The sequence below is a fragment of the Hemicordylus capensis genome, chromosome 2, assembly GCF_027244095.1.
Source record: "Hemicordylus capensis ecotype Gifberg chromosome 2, rHemCap1.1.pri, whole genome shotgun sequence".
Classification (NCBI taxonomy): Eukaryota; Metazoa; Chordata; class Lepidosauria; order Squamata; family Cordylidae; genus Hemicordylus; species Hemicordylus capensis.
This window is the reverse complement of record NC_069658.1, coordinates 246063010-246078267: the sequence shown is the minus strand read 5'-3', so window position 1 is coordinate 246078267 and position 15258 is coordinate 246063010.

The window sequence follows — 15258 nt, the reverse complement described above, 5'->3', positions numbered from 1 at the left end:
AGGGTTTCACAGGGGTCCTTCTCAGCCTCACGAGGAGCTTTTTCACACAGGGCTTGTAGTTCACATCTCCTCCAGAATGGAGGGTGTGCGGTCACATATTGGCCAGATTTACCCTGAAGTCCCTGTGAGCTATCGGGGAGCACTTCACACACAATTCAGGTTTTTCATCGTGTGTTCGAGTATTGTCCAATTTATACCCAGATGAAAAAAATCCGTCCGTTTTGGGGGCAACTTCAAACTTGCGGTAAAGCCTGCGGTGTGAAAAAGGCCCTGGAGATACAAGAGATTGAACTGGGGACCTTTGAAATACAAAGCAGGTGCTTTACCACTGAGCCACATCCTCCCAGACACCTACAAATCCACTTGCCGGTGATGAATCCACCCCCAGTCCTGTCCTTTGGCGAGTAGGACACCCATCAGCACAAACATCTCATCCCCAGAGATCTAATTCCCAATGCCATTGTTGAGAAGGGAAGGAACAGCCGGAATCCTTCCTGAGCAGTAGTAAAGGGCTGCCACTGCTTCTTACCCTCTCCGTCTCCCACTGCAAATAACACCAGACCCACTTCTCTCCTAAAACCTCTGCCTGAATGCCAGAAAAGGATCGAAGGAAGAGAGCACGTTGGTGGCAACCACACATAGTGGCTGACTGGTGAGCTAAGCCTAATTGTGTGGCTCTCTGGCCCTTCCCTGTAACAAATGGCCATAACCAAATCTTAGAACATAGGGAGCTTCCTTATAGGTAGCAAGTCAGACCCTTGGTCCAACTAGTAGTGGTTAGAGTGCTGGACTAGGACCGGGGAGACCCGAGTTCAAATCCCCATTCAGCCATGAGACTTGCTGGGTGACTCTGGGCCAGTCACTTCTCTCTCAGCCTAACCTACTTCACAGGGTTGTTGTGAAAGAGAAACTCAAGTATGTAGTACACCGTTCTGGGCTCCTTGGAGGAAGAGCGGGATATAAAAGTAATAAATAAATAAATTGTCTACACAGACCGGCAGCGGCTTCTCCAAGGTTGCAGGCAGGAATCTCTCTCAGCCCTATCTTGGAGATGCTGCCAGGGAAGGAACTTGGAACTTTCTGCATGCAAGCAGGCAGATACTCTTCCCAGAGTGGCTCCATCCCCTGAGGGGAATGTCTTACAGTGCTCACCCATGTATTTATTTATTTATTCGATTTATATACACCGCCCTTCCAAAAAAGGCTCAGAGTGGTTTGAATGTAGTCTCCCATCCAAATGCAAGCCAGGGCAGACCCTGCCTAGCAAAGGGGACAAGCCATGCTTGCTACCACAAGACCAGCTCTTACACCATGGAATCTTGCAACTCAGTTCAATCACACAGCATTTGAACCTGGGACCTTCTGCATCCAAAGCAGATACTCTTCCATTGGTCTGGATGTTTCTGATGAACGTATGAAGCTGCTTTATATGGAGCCTGCCCCTTGGTCCCTGCATCCACAGCTCTACCATAGAGCAGTTCAGTACTTGGCCTCTCCAGTTAAGAAAGAATTCCATCTGGCCGGGCAGGGGAAAGCCGTCTCCTCCCCGCCGCCCCGCCGCCCCAGCGAGAGCCTAGGAAAGTTGCTCAGAGTAGACTAGACAGATCAAAGGACTGACTCAGGACAAGGCAGCATCATAGGTCCCTGAAGGGTATAACTTATGGTGCTCACACATGTCTCCCATTAAAATGCAAATCAGGATGGAACCTGCTTGGCAAAAGGGAGTATTCATGCTTGCTACCATAAGATCAGCTCTCCTCCACAACTTTAACCCAGGTCTCCTGGACATGAATCTGGGGGAGCAGACAGAATGCTATGACCATGGCTGAAATCTGGCATGCAGTTAATCAGATAAAGGCTTCAATCCTATGCCAATCGAGCTAGGAGTAAGCCACATTGGTTTGCTTGCAGAGGCTTGGGCTGCCCACCTCACTACAGCTAATGGGATTTAAGTTACTTACCTTGAATGGGGGCCGTAACTCAGTGGTATGCAAAACCTTGCTTGGTATGCAAAAAGTCGCAGGTTCAATCCCTGGCAGCATCTCCAATCAGGGCTAGGAAAGCTGCAGGCTGAAGGAGAGCTGCTGCCGGTCAGAGTAAGCAGTACTGAGCTAGATGGACCCAGGGCCTGACTCAGTAGAAGGCGACTTCTTATGTTTATCCGGAGCATCCGTAGCTCAGGGATAGAGCCCTCGCTTTGCACGCAGAGGATCCCAGGTTAATGTAGAGCTGGGAAAGATACCTAGACAGCAGCTGCCAGCCAGTGTAGACCAGAGATTCTCAATGTAGTCGGGTCCCCAGATGTTATTGGATTTCAACTCCCATAACCCCCAACCAAAGGCCCCTGGGGCTGGGGATTATGGGAGCTGAAGTCCAATAACATCTGAGAGCCCAACATTGAGAATCCTTGGTATAGAATAGACAACTGGGCAAAGAGGCACCTTTTACCGTGGTGATTCTCTTTATTTAGCAGGGGGAGAGTAACTGGCCCTGTCCACCCCCAGCACAGTACTTCCAGTGACTGTTGCTGGTGTGTGTCTTATGTTTCTTTTTAGATTGTGAGCCCTTTGGGGACAGGGAGCCATCGTATTTGTTTGTTATTTCTCTTTGTAAACTGCCCTGGGCCATTTTTGGAAGGGCGGTATAGAAATTGAAATAATAATAATAATAATAATAATAATAATAATAATAATAATAATAATAATAATAATAATAATAATGAGCTAGATGGATCAAGAGTCTGATTCAGCAAAAATCAGGTTCCTAAGATCCTTACCAAATGTTATACAGACCTATGATGCTGCCTTGTCCTGAGTCAGTCCTTTGATCTGTCTCGTCTACTCTGAGCAACTTTCCTAGGCTCTCGCTGGGGGAGGGGAGGAGACGCCTGCTTGCATGCAGGAGGTTCCAAGTTCCCTCCCTGGCAGCATCTCCAAGATAGGGCTGAGAGGGACTCCTGCCTGCAGCCTTGGAGGAGCTGCTGCCAGTCTGTGAAGACAAGACTGAGCTAGATGGAGCAAGGGTTTGACTCGGCATAATAAGGCAGCTTCCTATGTTCCTCCACTTCAGTTCCTCCATCTGTAAAAATGGGAAGAGCAGTGGCCTACATCCCAGTGATGACAAACACCATGAGGCGATTCTCATGATCAGTGAGACCCGCCGGAGGGGGTTCTGCGGGGAGAGCGGGCTTCGCCTGCTCTCCCTGCAGACGATCAAGACTGCAGCCCTGGGCGGCCGGATCGGCCACCCACATGGCTGCTGGCTCTGTTCCGGAGCTGGCGAGGGCTGCAGGGATCGGGGCTGCGCGGCCCCCGGAACTTCCAGGATGTCCCACGCGAACGCACGGGGCATCCTGGAGAGACCCCCAAACCCGCGAGTCTGCTCGTGTGTTGCCATGGCACCGAGCCATGCCACGGCAACGCACGATCAAAAAACCCGGGTTAGCAGAGCGCTCACTCCGCTAACCTGGGCAAAGGGGAGGGGTATTTAAGCGGGTGACCCGCTTTGGGGAAACCGGGCTCGCCTGTGTGCCTGGGGGTTCCCACGGTCTGTGGAAAGCGGGCTAAGCTGCCCTGAGCCATTTTTGGAAGGGCGGTATAGAAATCGAATTATTATTATTATTAATAATAATAATAATTAATAATAAGCTCCCTTAGTCCGCTTTCCACTGATGGTGAGAATCGCCTCATCAACTATCTAACAAGAATACTGAGAGTTATAGTGCTGGCAGTAAATGGGTATCACTTAAAAACCAAATTAAGGAGTTAGAAAGAAGAGGGTGTTGTTTACATTATTCTTTAGTGGGGGGACAGAGGAGGGAACATTAAAGTGCAGGCAACTGTTTTGATTCTGCCTGTACAAATTGGGACAATAAACCTTTTCACTGAAGGTAGGCTTATCCACAACCAGGGAAATGGGGTGTCCATGTACAGAAGCAGTCTACCTGCAAGTGCTGGTGATGGGGTCATGTGAACAACAGGGGAAGAAAACCGCCTGTGTGCCCTACTTCTGACTTTCCCAGAATGCCTATGGCTGGCCACTGTGGGAGACAACACTGCCTGGATGGATAGAGCATTCGCCTGATAAAGCAAAGTCATTCTTGCGTTCTTAACGCCAACCCCTTTCACACTGTGAAGCCAATTCCTTTTCCTGATCTTTGACAGTTTTCATAAAGGTTTGAATAAAGTTACAAAAATATAGCCAGCACTTGTGATTTCCTGTTTTCCTCTTCCGATTGAGAGAGATGTATTTCGTTATCCATTGAACAAATAATCATAGAATGGAGGTCTTCTTGTCTGATCCCCTGCAGGAGTCTGCAACAGCCTCCCTGACAGATGCTGGTCCTCCAGGCTCAGTCTGAAAGCCCCCAACGAAGGACAGACCACTAGTGCATGAGGCAGGATGTTCCACTGTCTAATAGATCTTACAGTTAAGAAATTCCTCTGAGCTGATTTTGCGGGGTGGGGGAATCATAGCCCATAGTCCTGATGGACTATGGCACTATAGTCCTGATGGGATTCAAGCACTCCTCCCTCCCCCTCCCTCTGCAACTGCTGTTTAACTTTAAACGCAGATGGTAATCCCAGTCAAAGATTCAGTATCATGTCTAGTTTGGTCCCCAGAGCCTGAGGGACAAATGATATGTTTCGTGAAATGCACAGATTCATAGGATTTACTATTTGGAAGGGACCTTGGAGGTCTTCTGGTCCAGGCTTCTGCTCGGTGCAGGAATCTGATACTATCCTTCACAGATGGCTGTGCAGTCGCTGTTTGAAAACCTCCAGCAAAGTAGAGCATGATGCAGACAGTTCCACTGTCCAACAGGGTGAGGAAAGAGGAAGTCTGGATGAGGGCACCTGCCCCTTCTCTCGACACCGAGGGGTTCAGAAGGGAGTTTGGACAAAATGGTGCCCACTGCAGTCTGGTGATCCACAGGCGGGAGCCTGTACAGACCAGATATTTTTGTTATTGCTGAACAATCCCTTCACATTGCCAGTCAACCAAAATTTCCTGCTGTAAAGAAGGGCATGTAAATTCAAGTAAAGAGAAAGAGAGAGAAAGAGAGAGAAGTGTGGCCCAGGTTTTTGTAAGGCAACTTCAGAGACAAAACTCTGCACACGCTCAAAGGTACTTTATTTTAATTCTTGCATTTATCTCCTGCCTTTCCTCCAAGAAAATGGGCCAGAATCATTTTAGGAAAAAATGCCTTCTTGCATTGGGCCAAACCTTCCAGCTTGCTTTCTGGTGTTACAGACTCACTAGCAATTTGGGGATCCCCACAACTGACTCATTTCAGTTTTGATAGTGTCAATTTCTTTTAATCTGGGTAAAGGTAAAGTGTGCTGTCAAGTTGATTTTGACTCCTGGCGCCCACAGAGCCCTGTGGTTTTCTTTGGTAGAATACAGGAGGGGTTGACCATTGCCTCCTCCCATGCAGTATGAGATGATGCCTTTCAACATCTTCCTATATCGCTGCTGCCCGATATAGTACCAGCAGGGATTCGAACCAGCAACCTTCTGCTTGTTAGTCAAGCATTTCCCCACTGCACCACTTAAGGTACAATTAATTAATCTGACTACAATTTCCTCAAGTGTCACTAGATGGCAGCAATGCGCTATTTGGCTGGCTGGCTTCAGTGCCTTTGGCTACCAGCTCACTTGGAAATATTGATCCAGGGAGTTATCAATATTTCCTGGGGATAGCGAAGTCTGTTCATGGGTTTGGAGGTACCAGGGCAACAAACCTTAGTCACTATCCCTTTGTTCTCTGCTCCCTGCACAGGAAATCCCACACTAGGGAATCAGCCTAGAGCAGGGATTCTCAACTTTGGGTCCCCAGATGTTATTGGACTTCAGCTCCCATAATCCCCAGCCCCAGTGGCCTTTGAAGTCCAATAACATCTGGAGACCTAACATTAAGAATCCCTGAGGATCCAAGTGTGGAAGAAATATTGAAGTGCTCCGCCTTTTCTGCAAGCAAGAGGAGAAGGAGGCACTTTGCTTGGTGTGCAAAATCTCCCACCAGCATGGCTCTCACATGGTCATGTGTGGGGATGACATTCCCCAGTAGTATAAGGGGAAAAATATGCCACCTAATGGCACAGCGGGGAAGTAACTTGCCTAGGGAGCAAGAGGTTGCTGGTTCGAATCGCCCCTGGCATGTTTTCCAGACTTTGGGAAACACCTCTATCGGGCAGCAGCGATATAGGAAGATACTGAAAGGCATCATCTCATACTGAGCGTGAGGCGGCAATGGTAAACCACTCCTGTATTCTACCAAAGACAACCACGGGGCTCTGTGGTCAAGACTCCCACTCAATGGCACTACTTTACTTTATACAGTACAATACAATACAATGAATGAGGGGAAATGGCAGAGAAGGGAGAGGAGAGCTGGTTTTGTGGTAGCAAGCATAACTTGTCCCCTTAGCTAAGCAGGGTCTGCCCTGGTTACATTTGAAAGGGAGACTAGAAGTGTGAGCACTGTAAGATTTTCCCCTCAGGGGATGGAGCCACTCTGGGAAGAGCATCTAGGCTCCAAGTTCCCTCCCTGGCTTCTCCAAGATAGGGCTGAGAGAGATTCCTGCCTGCAACCTTGGAGAGGCCACTGCCAGTCTGTGAAGACAATACTGAGCTAGATAGACCAATGGTCTGACTCAGTATATGGCAGCTTCCTATGTTCTAAGGGGAAAGGGCAGAAGTGCCTGGAGCCACTAGAACAAAAGTTGCAGGCCATGGCCCACGGCAAATCCCAGGAAAAGCAAACACCCGGGGAGCTCGAGAGAAAGGCCCAGAATCAGCGTCAGCTCATCATCAGCGAGTTTGAGGAGCTGCATCGGTTCCTGGAGGAGGAGTAAGAAGTGCTGTTGTGGCCGTTAGAGCACAAGGAGAATGAACAACCCGCCCCGGAGAAGCTGGAGAATGGTTTTCCCTAGCTCAGTGGGAGGTGGAAGTAGGTAAAAAGACACACTGGGTCCTGAGGGGTCTGCAAATGGCCCAGTAAGCTGTAAAGTAGAGAGAACCAACCTCCTTTATTCGCCCAGGCCAGGGGAGAGCATGGCATCAGCTCCCATAAAGACCAGCTCTGGCCTGGAGCAGCCTCTCCCCGATTTTCCAAGGAGGACTGGAAGACTCCTGAGAGGAAGGCAGGAAAGGAGGCACCCAGGGGAGCGAGCTCTTGTCCTCAGCTCCGGAAAGACCAACAGCCTGAGAAAATGCTTTTGTTAATCTTTTTTTTTTCCAAATTCAATTTTTATTAATTTTAACGATAGTAATATTATCATTCATTACAAATACAAGTACAAAAAAGGTGGACTTCCTGCTCACATTTCTTCGTGAATCATCGACTATAAAATTTACCCTTGCTATAATTCAAAACATAAATTCAAATCCTTACAAACATAATTAATCTAACCAACCTGCGATTTTTACTAAATTTCAAACCCTGCTGTCAAGTCCATAGTAGGAAAGTAATTCTTTAGATACAACAAGAATGGTTTCCAATCTTCTTTAAAACATTCCAAGTTCTGATCTCTTAATAGTGCTGTGAGTTTTGCCATCTCCGCATATTCCAAAATTTGTATCAGCCAGTCTTCTTTTGAAGGCAGTTCACTAGACTTCCATTTCTGTGCATATATAATTCTAGCCGCCATAGAGGCATACATAAAAGATGTTAAATTAGTTGTAGAAATTGCACCTTGTGTTACTCCCAGCAGGAAGGATTCTGGCTTCTTAGGAAATGTCATTTTAAATATTTTCTTTAATTCATTATATATCATGGCAGAAAGGCGGTATAAAAATGTAACAAATGAAATAAATAAATTAATTGAGCCTGGCCGCCATCACCCTGTTCACCCTCATCAATGTCACCATCAAATCCAAGCAGGTGAGCGTCTTTCTGGACTATGGGGCTGGCATGTTGTCCTTCTACAATGTCACCAACCGCCCCCATATCTACACTTTTACGCACACTTTCACGGGGAAGCTTAGGCCTTTCTTCTATCCAGGGATCCAAGGTCTGGGCATAAGAATGCTGACCCCCTCATCCTTCAACCTCCTATGGACTGGGAGTGGCAATTGTGAACCTTTGCATCAGGGGCGTAGCAAGGTTGGAGTGGGCCCAGAGAAAAGATTTTAAAATGCCACCCCCCTCATTGAAGCTCAGCTCATGAAGTAAAGAAATCTTAAATGAGTCTGAATGCTGGTAACAAAAAGCAGAGTAAAATCTATCTATCTACCTGTCTATCCTATGTGCCACAATAGAACATCATCCTAAATTATTTTTTTAAAGGTTTTGTAAATTGTGGGCGATGCAAGTCATTTCATGGTACTAGAGAAAGACATGCTGTTCTGGTAGCTCCAGGTCTTAACTCTCACATCAGTTTCGGAGGATGAATACAACTGAAGGAAGCCCGGGCGGGTGCGTGGCTGGGGGAGTCAGTCATGTGACTTGCTTTCGAGGGGGCCCCCCAAGGCAGTGGGTCCCCAGACAACTGTCTCCCCTTGCCCTATTATAGTTACGCCCCTGCTTTGTGTAAATAAATCCTACAACAGCAGCATCAGTCTGCAGTGACTCCCCTTCTGAGGGAAGCCAGAAGCCAGGTTGCACGGCAAAATCCTGGAACTTCTCCTTGCTCAGGCCACAAAACTATTTATTTTAAGAACTTGTCAGGTTGCCCAGTGAGTGGGTTACAGCTGTTTAGGGTGGGGTCCACATCCGGGAGGGAAGGATTGCCAGCACCAACTGGAGCTATGCCTGGAGGGCTCCCCTCCCCTGCCTCGCAATGTTTTTCACATAGCCAAGCCATTCAGGTCTCCAGGGACAGGGTTGCTTCCAGACAGAGCCAAGCAATACTAATTGCTCAACATGGGAGACATCAGATGATCAATCTATAATGATTCTCTAGGGCGTTTTCCAGATTACACAATGTACCCGCGGCATATCCTCTAAGTGCCCCGACAGACTGCCTTTGTTTCCCACATTGGTGTCGCTGCATGGTCAGCAGGGTGCTGTTCACATTCCCCATGCCTTGATTTGAATTTTAATGATGCGATTTTGCCCTACAATGTTATAAATGCGCTGCGGGAAAGTAGCTGTATCTTTCCATTGTAGGGAGCCTTTCCCCACATTTTATGCATTGTATTGTTTTGCAGTATGGACAGTTCTTGCTTCCTCCACAGCGGGGAGAGAAACAGGCAGGGAGAAATCTTGCCTTTGTTCACCCAGGCTTTTAATTAGATACTGTTTGAATTGTTTGATGATTTTTAATAGTTTTAACGTTTTGAATTTTAAATTGTGGTACTGTTTTAACCTTTTTACTTGTTGTTTTTATTGTTTTGTTGTAAACCGCCCAGAGACTTGTGTTTTGGGTGGTATACAAATATGTTAAATAAATAAATAATAAATACTACAAGGCAAAGGGCAGGGTCAGTCACTTACTTAAACAGTCACTTACTTAAAAGGAAGCCCATTGAACTGAAACATGATTTATTGAATTCTGTTCAATCCAACAGCCCTCACGGGAGGAGCACTCTCCTCCCCTCCTCCTCTTCCCTCCTAATTAATTGATTAATTTTTCATTAATTAATCAGAGCCAGCGTGGTGTAGTGGTTAGAGTGCTGGACTAGGACCGGGGAGACCGGAGTTCAAATCCCCATTCAGCCATGAGACTTGCTGGGTGACTCTGGGCCAGTCACTTCTCTCTCAGCCTGACCTACTTCACAGGGTGGTTGTGAGGAGAAACTCAAGCACGTAGAACACCGCTCTGGGCTCCTTGGAGGAAGAGCAGGATAGAAAAGGTAATAAATAAATAAATAAATAAATAAATAAATAATTTCTCTGGAGGCGCACCGCCATCATCCTCCCTCCTCAGGAGAAGGCCCGGCAGGAGGGAAGCATGGAGGGCAAAGGTGGAGAGGAGAAAGGCGCCCCACCACCTCCACAAGGCTCCCTAACGAGCACTAACGAGGCTTTGCCTGGGGCACCAACTGAGGAGGAGTGGCGGAGGCTGCTGCTGCTACGGCCACCCCCAGCAGCGCTGGTGGGGGAGTGGAGGGCCTGCTGGCCACCGCCACCATGAAAGAGCGTGCCCACCTGGGCACGCCAATACCTCCCCCCACCCCCACTTCTTCTAGGCTCACCACAGGATTCCCTTTCACTCACAGCTCCATTGGCCCAAATGGAGCAGGAGGAGGGGCAGATAAATGCGTTTCAATGAGAATATGGACACTCCTGCCTGGAAAATACATCTCAGCGGACGGAAAATATGAATGGCCACCAGCTTACGGACGAAGCATTAAACAACCCTTTACTCTCGTTTTGAAACCGTTGGCCTATTCTGTCACAGTTTGCAACGCATTAGCCATGGCAAATCTTGTGGTCTGGAAAATGCCCTGGAGTGCACATTTCTCACCTCCTCAAGAACTAGAACTCTTCACAGCCAGTGTGGTGTAGTGGTTAGAGTGGTGGACTAGGGCCGAGTTCAAATCCCCATTCAGCCATGAGACTTGCTGGGTGATTCTGGGCCAGTCACTTCTCTCTCAGCCTAACCTACTTCACAGGGTTGTTGTGAGGAGAAACTTATGTAGTACACCGCTCTGGGCTCCTTGGAGGAAGAGCGGGATATAAAATGTAAAAATAATAAAAATAAAATAAAATAATAATAAATTCAGTCCTTTCTTGGCATCTGCTTTCAAACATTCGTTCTGACTACACCAGGACATGTGGTGTGCTTGCATGCTCTTTGTGGTGGGCTTGCATGCTTTCCCCAGCCATTCAGTGCCCCATTGCAGTTTCAAGGGTGCAATTCAGATCTTAATAATATGTGCTAATGAACTTTGGGGTAGAATATTTTATTTATTTATTTATTTGGCATGTATATACCACTTTTCAGGGGAACTTTCCAAAGTGGCAATAAGGAAGCATGTTCATTTGACTGCAATAAAAAGATAGGGAGTAACACCAACTACACATTTTTCTCTGGGCAGCTCACAACACAAATGAGGATATCTGCATGCTATGAGTGAGAAAGCATAGGAACATAGGAAGCTGCCATATACCGTGTCAGATCATTAGTCTATCTAGCTCAGTATGGTCTAAACAGACTGGCAGCAGCTTCTCCAAAGTTGCAGGCAGGAATCTCTCTCAGCCCTTCCCCTTCTCGTGATCAGGTTAGTAAACCTGTATGTCATTTATGAAATGCTCCTGCATTGGAACAGGGAGGGAAGATGCGACCAAGAGGTTCACGTGGATGACGAGACAGTAAATTTCTTCTGGAAAAGTTTGTATGGTTATGTGCAAAAAGACAAGTGTATCTCTTCTAAACAGCAATGGGGCAAATTGTGGAAATGGACGTTGGACGTAACCCCCACCCCCCCATTACCTGATGTGCCTTGAAATCCCCCCTCCCCCGAGTTACAGTAATGCCTGCATATACTTTATAACCCTGTGGGTTACCAAATCCTTGTTTGTAAATCTTTGTAGATACTGTATATGATGTAGAAACAACCACTTTGTATATAATTGTGCTTTGGCAACGTACTGTATGCTTTGGTAGTTTGTTGGTTCAATAAAAAAAATCTTGTCCTATTAAAAAAAAATCTTGTCCTATCTTGGAGACGCCAGAGAGGAATTTCCTGCCTGCAAGATGCAGATGCTCTTCCTAGAGCAGCCCCATCCCCTGAGAAGAATATCTTACAGTGCTCACTTGTATCTCCCTCTCTCATTCAAATGCAAACCAGGGACCAACAATTCATATATGCAACCACAAGAACAGATGGTGCAGCTTAACAGTTTCTTGTCTGACTAATTTGATGTAGGGCAGAGTCCCGACATCAATTTTTCATACTAGGGTTCCGCCTTGGAAATAAAACAAAGAAGTGCTTCTGGGCATGCACAGAGGGCATATTTTTCATTACCAAAATGTGCCTTATATATAGCAATTCAACAGGGCAGGTTAACAAAAAACCTTTTGGTCTACAAGTTCCCCAGGGCTCCTTCTACATGCATGTAGCTTGAATCCAAGGCAGTTCTGAAGGCTGCCTCTTTTCTGTTCCTAGTGAGGGGAAACAGCCCCCTCCATCTCCTTCCCAGCACTGAAATTGGATCCTTGATCCTAGCACTATCCTAGAGGAGGAGGCAGGGGCCTAGCTAGGGGAAAGGGGGCCATGAAGTGAACGCCCAGTGCTGGGGCTGTGGATAAGAGCTGACTGGGTGGGGGTGGCAGGGAGGAAAAGAAAACGGTGATGAAGTATAGGGTTCAGAATGAGGTTAGGGGTTAGCATCTTACCAGGGCTACGCAAAGCTGCAAGAGGCTCCTCCAAGAATCTGCACAGGGATGGCTCCCAAAGGCTTGCGAAGGCTTCACAGAAAGATACACAAAGGTTCTAGAGCAGGGCTGCTCTATCTCGGCCCTCCTGCAGATGTTAAGAACATAAGAACAGCCCTGCTGGATCAGGCCCAAGGCCCATCTAGTCCAGCATCCTGTTTCGCACAGTGGCCCACCAGATGCCATTGGGAGCCCACAGGCAGGAGTTGAGGGCATGCCCTCTCTCCTGCTGTTACTCCCCTGCAACTGGTACTCAGAGGCATCCTGCCTTTGAGGCTGGAGGTGGCCCACAGCCCTCCAACTAGTAGCCGCTGATAGACCTCTCCTCCATGAAGTTATCCAATCCCTTCTTAAAGCCATCCAGGTTGTTGGCTGTCACCACATCTTGTGGCAGAGAATTCCACAAGTGGATTATGCGTTGTGTGAAAAAGTACTTCGGTTTGTTGATCCTAGATTTCCCGGCAATCAATTTCATGGGATGACCCCTGGTTCTAGTGTTATGGGAGAGGAAGAAGAATTTCTCTCTATCCACTTTCTCCACACCATGCATGATTTTATAGACCTCTATCATGTCTCCCCGCAGTCATCTTTTTTCTGAACTAAAAAGCCCCAGGTGTTGTAGTCTGCCTCATAAAAAAGGTGCTCTAGGCCCCTGATCATCTTGGTTGCCCTCTTCTGCACCTTTTCCAGTTCTACAATGTCCTTTTTTAGATGAAGTGACCAGAACTGTACACAGTACTCCAAGTGTGGTTGCACCATAGTTTTGTATAAGGGCATTATAATATTAGCCTTTTTATTTTCAATCCCCTTCCTAATGAACCTAATGATCCCTAGTATGGAATTGACCCTTTTCACAGCTGCCACATATTGAGCTGACACTTTCAACGAGCTGTCCACCATGACCCCAAGATCCCTCTCCTGGTCAGTCACCTCTGACACCTCTGATCCCATCAGCATATACTTGAAGTTGGGGTTTTTCGTCCCAATGTTCATCACTTTACACTTGCCAACATTGAACCGCATTTGCCATTTTGTCGCCCACTCCCCCAGTTTGGAGAGATCCTTTTGAAGCTCCTCACAATCCGTTTTGGATTTCAATCCGTTTTGGAGTTGGATGTTGGCCTACAACTCCCATAATCTCTAGCTATTGGCCACTGTGAGTGGGGATTGTGGGAGAAGTAGTCCAAAAACAGCTACGGGGCCTGAGCTGAGCAGGCCTGCTCTAGAGCAATGGCTCCTAAAGGCTCTCAGTGGCTTCCTGAGGACACCAAAGGCTACCCAAGGCTGACAAATACTCTCAAATCTATCTATCTCTCTCTCTTTTAACAAAAAACACTCAATCACTCATCTGTCCTCCATCCTCCAAACTCCTCTCACTACCAACAAGCATGTGCAGAACCATATATGGATGGATCCATGTGATGAACACCGCAGACATGTGAGACTGGTGAACCACAGATTAAGAGTTCGGGTATATATATTTCCCAACTGTGAATACCAGAACTGTGAATATCAGGGGCCACCTGTATAAATAGTCTTATTAATAGCAGCCCTCGCAATCTGCAGTATACTGCCCTTGAACATGCAGGATCCATTTAGCCATTGATAGGAAAATTTGTGGAGGATAGTTCTAACTCACTTTCAAAGCTGTCCATGCCACTGGTACATATTTTGCCAAAGAATTCCATGCATTAATTGGCAGGCCCTGGCCCTATACATGTTTGGTGGGCTGTGTGTGGTTGCATATCATGCAGGTCTACTTCAGGACATCCCAAATTTAAGCACAACCCAGTGGACTGGAGCCTCCAGGGTCCTCATCTGGTTTGGCCTCTCTGCTGACTTGCATCTGGCAACAGTATTATATATGTACCTGGGAGGAGCCTAAAACCTTCTAACAAAGGGCAAGTTGAAGCCCTGCCCTTCAAAGGGCATGATGACATCACAGCAGGGAGAAGCTGAAAGCCCTCCACAGAACATGCCTGGGCATGCCAAGAGCAGCCCTCCTGTACCATGAGGCCTACCCTGCACCTGACATGTAAGGACCTATAGGAATTGGGGCCACCCAGCCATTCATTGTGTCCTTATTACTGGTGCATTGAGTATTCTACAAGGTTCGCAGCACAGCCCCAGGGGCATAACTATAATAGGGCAAGGGGAGACAGTTGTCTGGAGGCCCCCCAGAGGCAAGTCACATGACTGACTCCCCCAGCGCAGGCTTCCTTCAGTTGTATTCAAGCTCCAAAATTGATGTGGGTGTTAAGACCTGGAGCTACCAGAACAGCAGGTCTTTCTCTAGTACCATGAAATGACTTGCATCGTCCACAGTTTACAAAACCTTTAAAAAAATAATTTAGGATGATGTTCTATTGTGGCACATAGGTTTTATATATACATATATAAATTTTACTATGCTTTTTGTTACCACTATTCAGCCTCATTTAAGATTTCTTTACTCCATGAGCTGAGCTTCAGTGAGGGGGGGCGGCATTTTAAAATCTTGTCTCTGGGCCCACTCCAACCTTGCTACGCCCCTGCACAGCCCCACTGCATAAAAGAAACAATTTTAATGTTCACTTGTGGGTTTGATTATGGAATCTCCTCAGAGCCCTCTTTCATCCACAAATCAGCCGGATTTAACACCTAAGCCAAGAAGACACTGAGGCGATTCTCACAATCAACAAAAATCGAGCTAGGAGAGCCTAATCCGATTTTTGTTGATCGTAAGAACCACCGGGCTCGCAGCCAAGCCCGGTGGTTCTTGAGCGAGTAACCCGCTCGAGAACGCCTGCTAAAAAGCAGGTTTGCGGAACGAGCGCTCCAACAAACCTGCTTTTTAGGATTGTGAGTAGCTGCGGTGCGGCTTCGCGCTGCGGCTACTCGCAAGTAGACCCCCAACAGGGAGGCAAAAAGCTGCCTCCTGGCTCCAGGGATC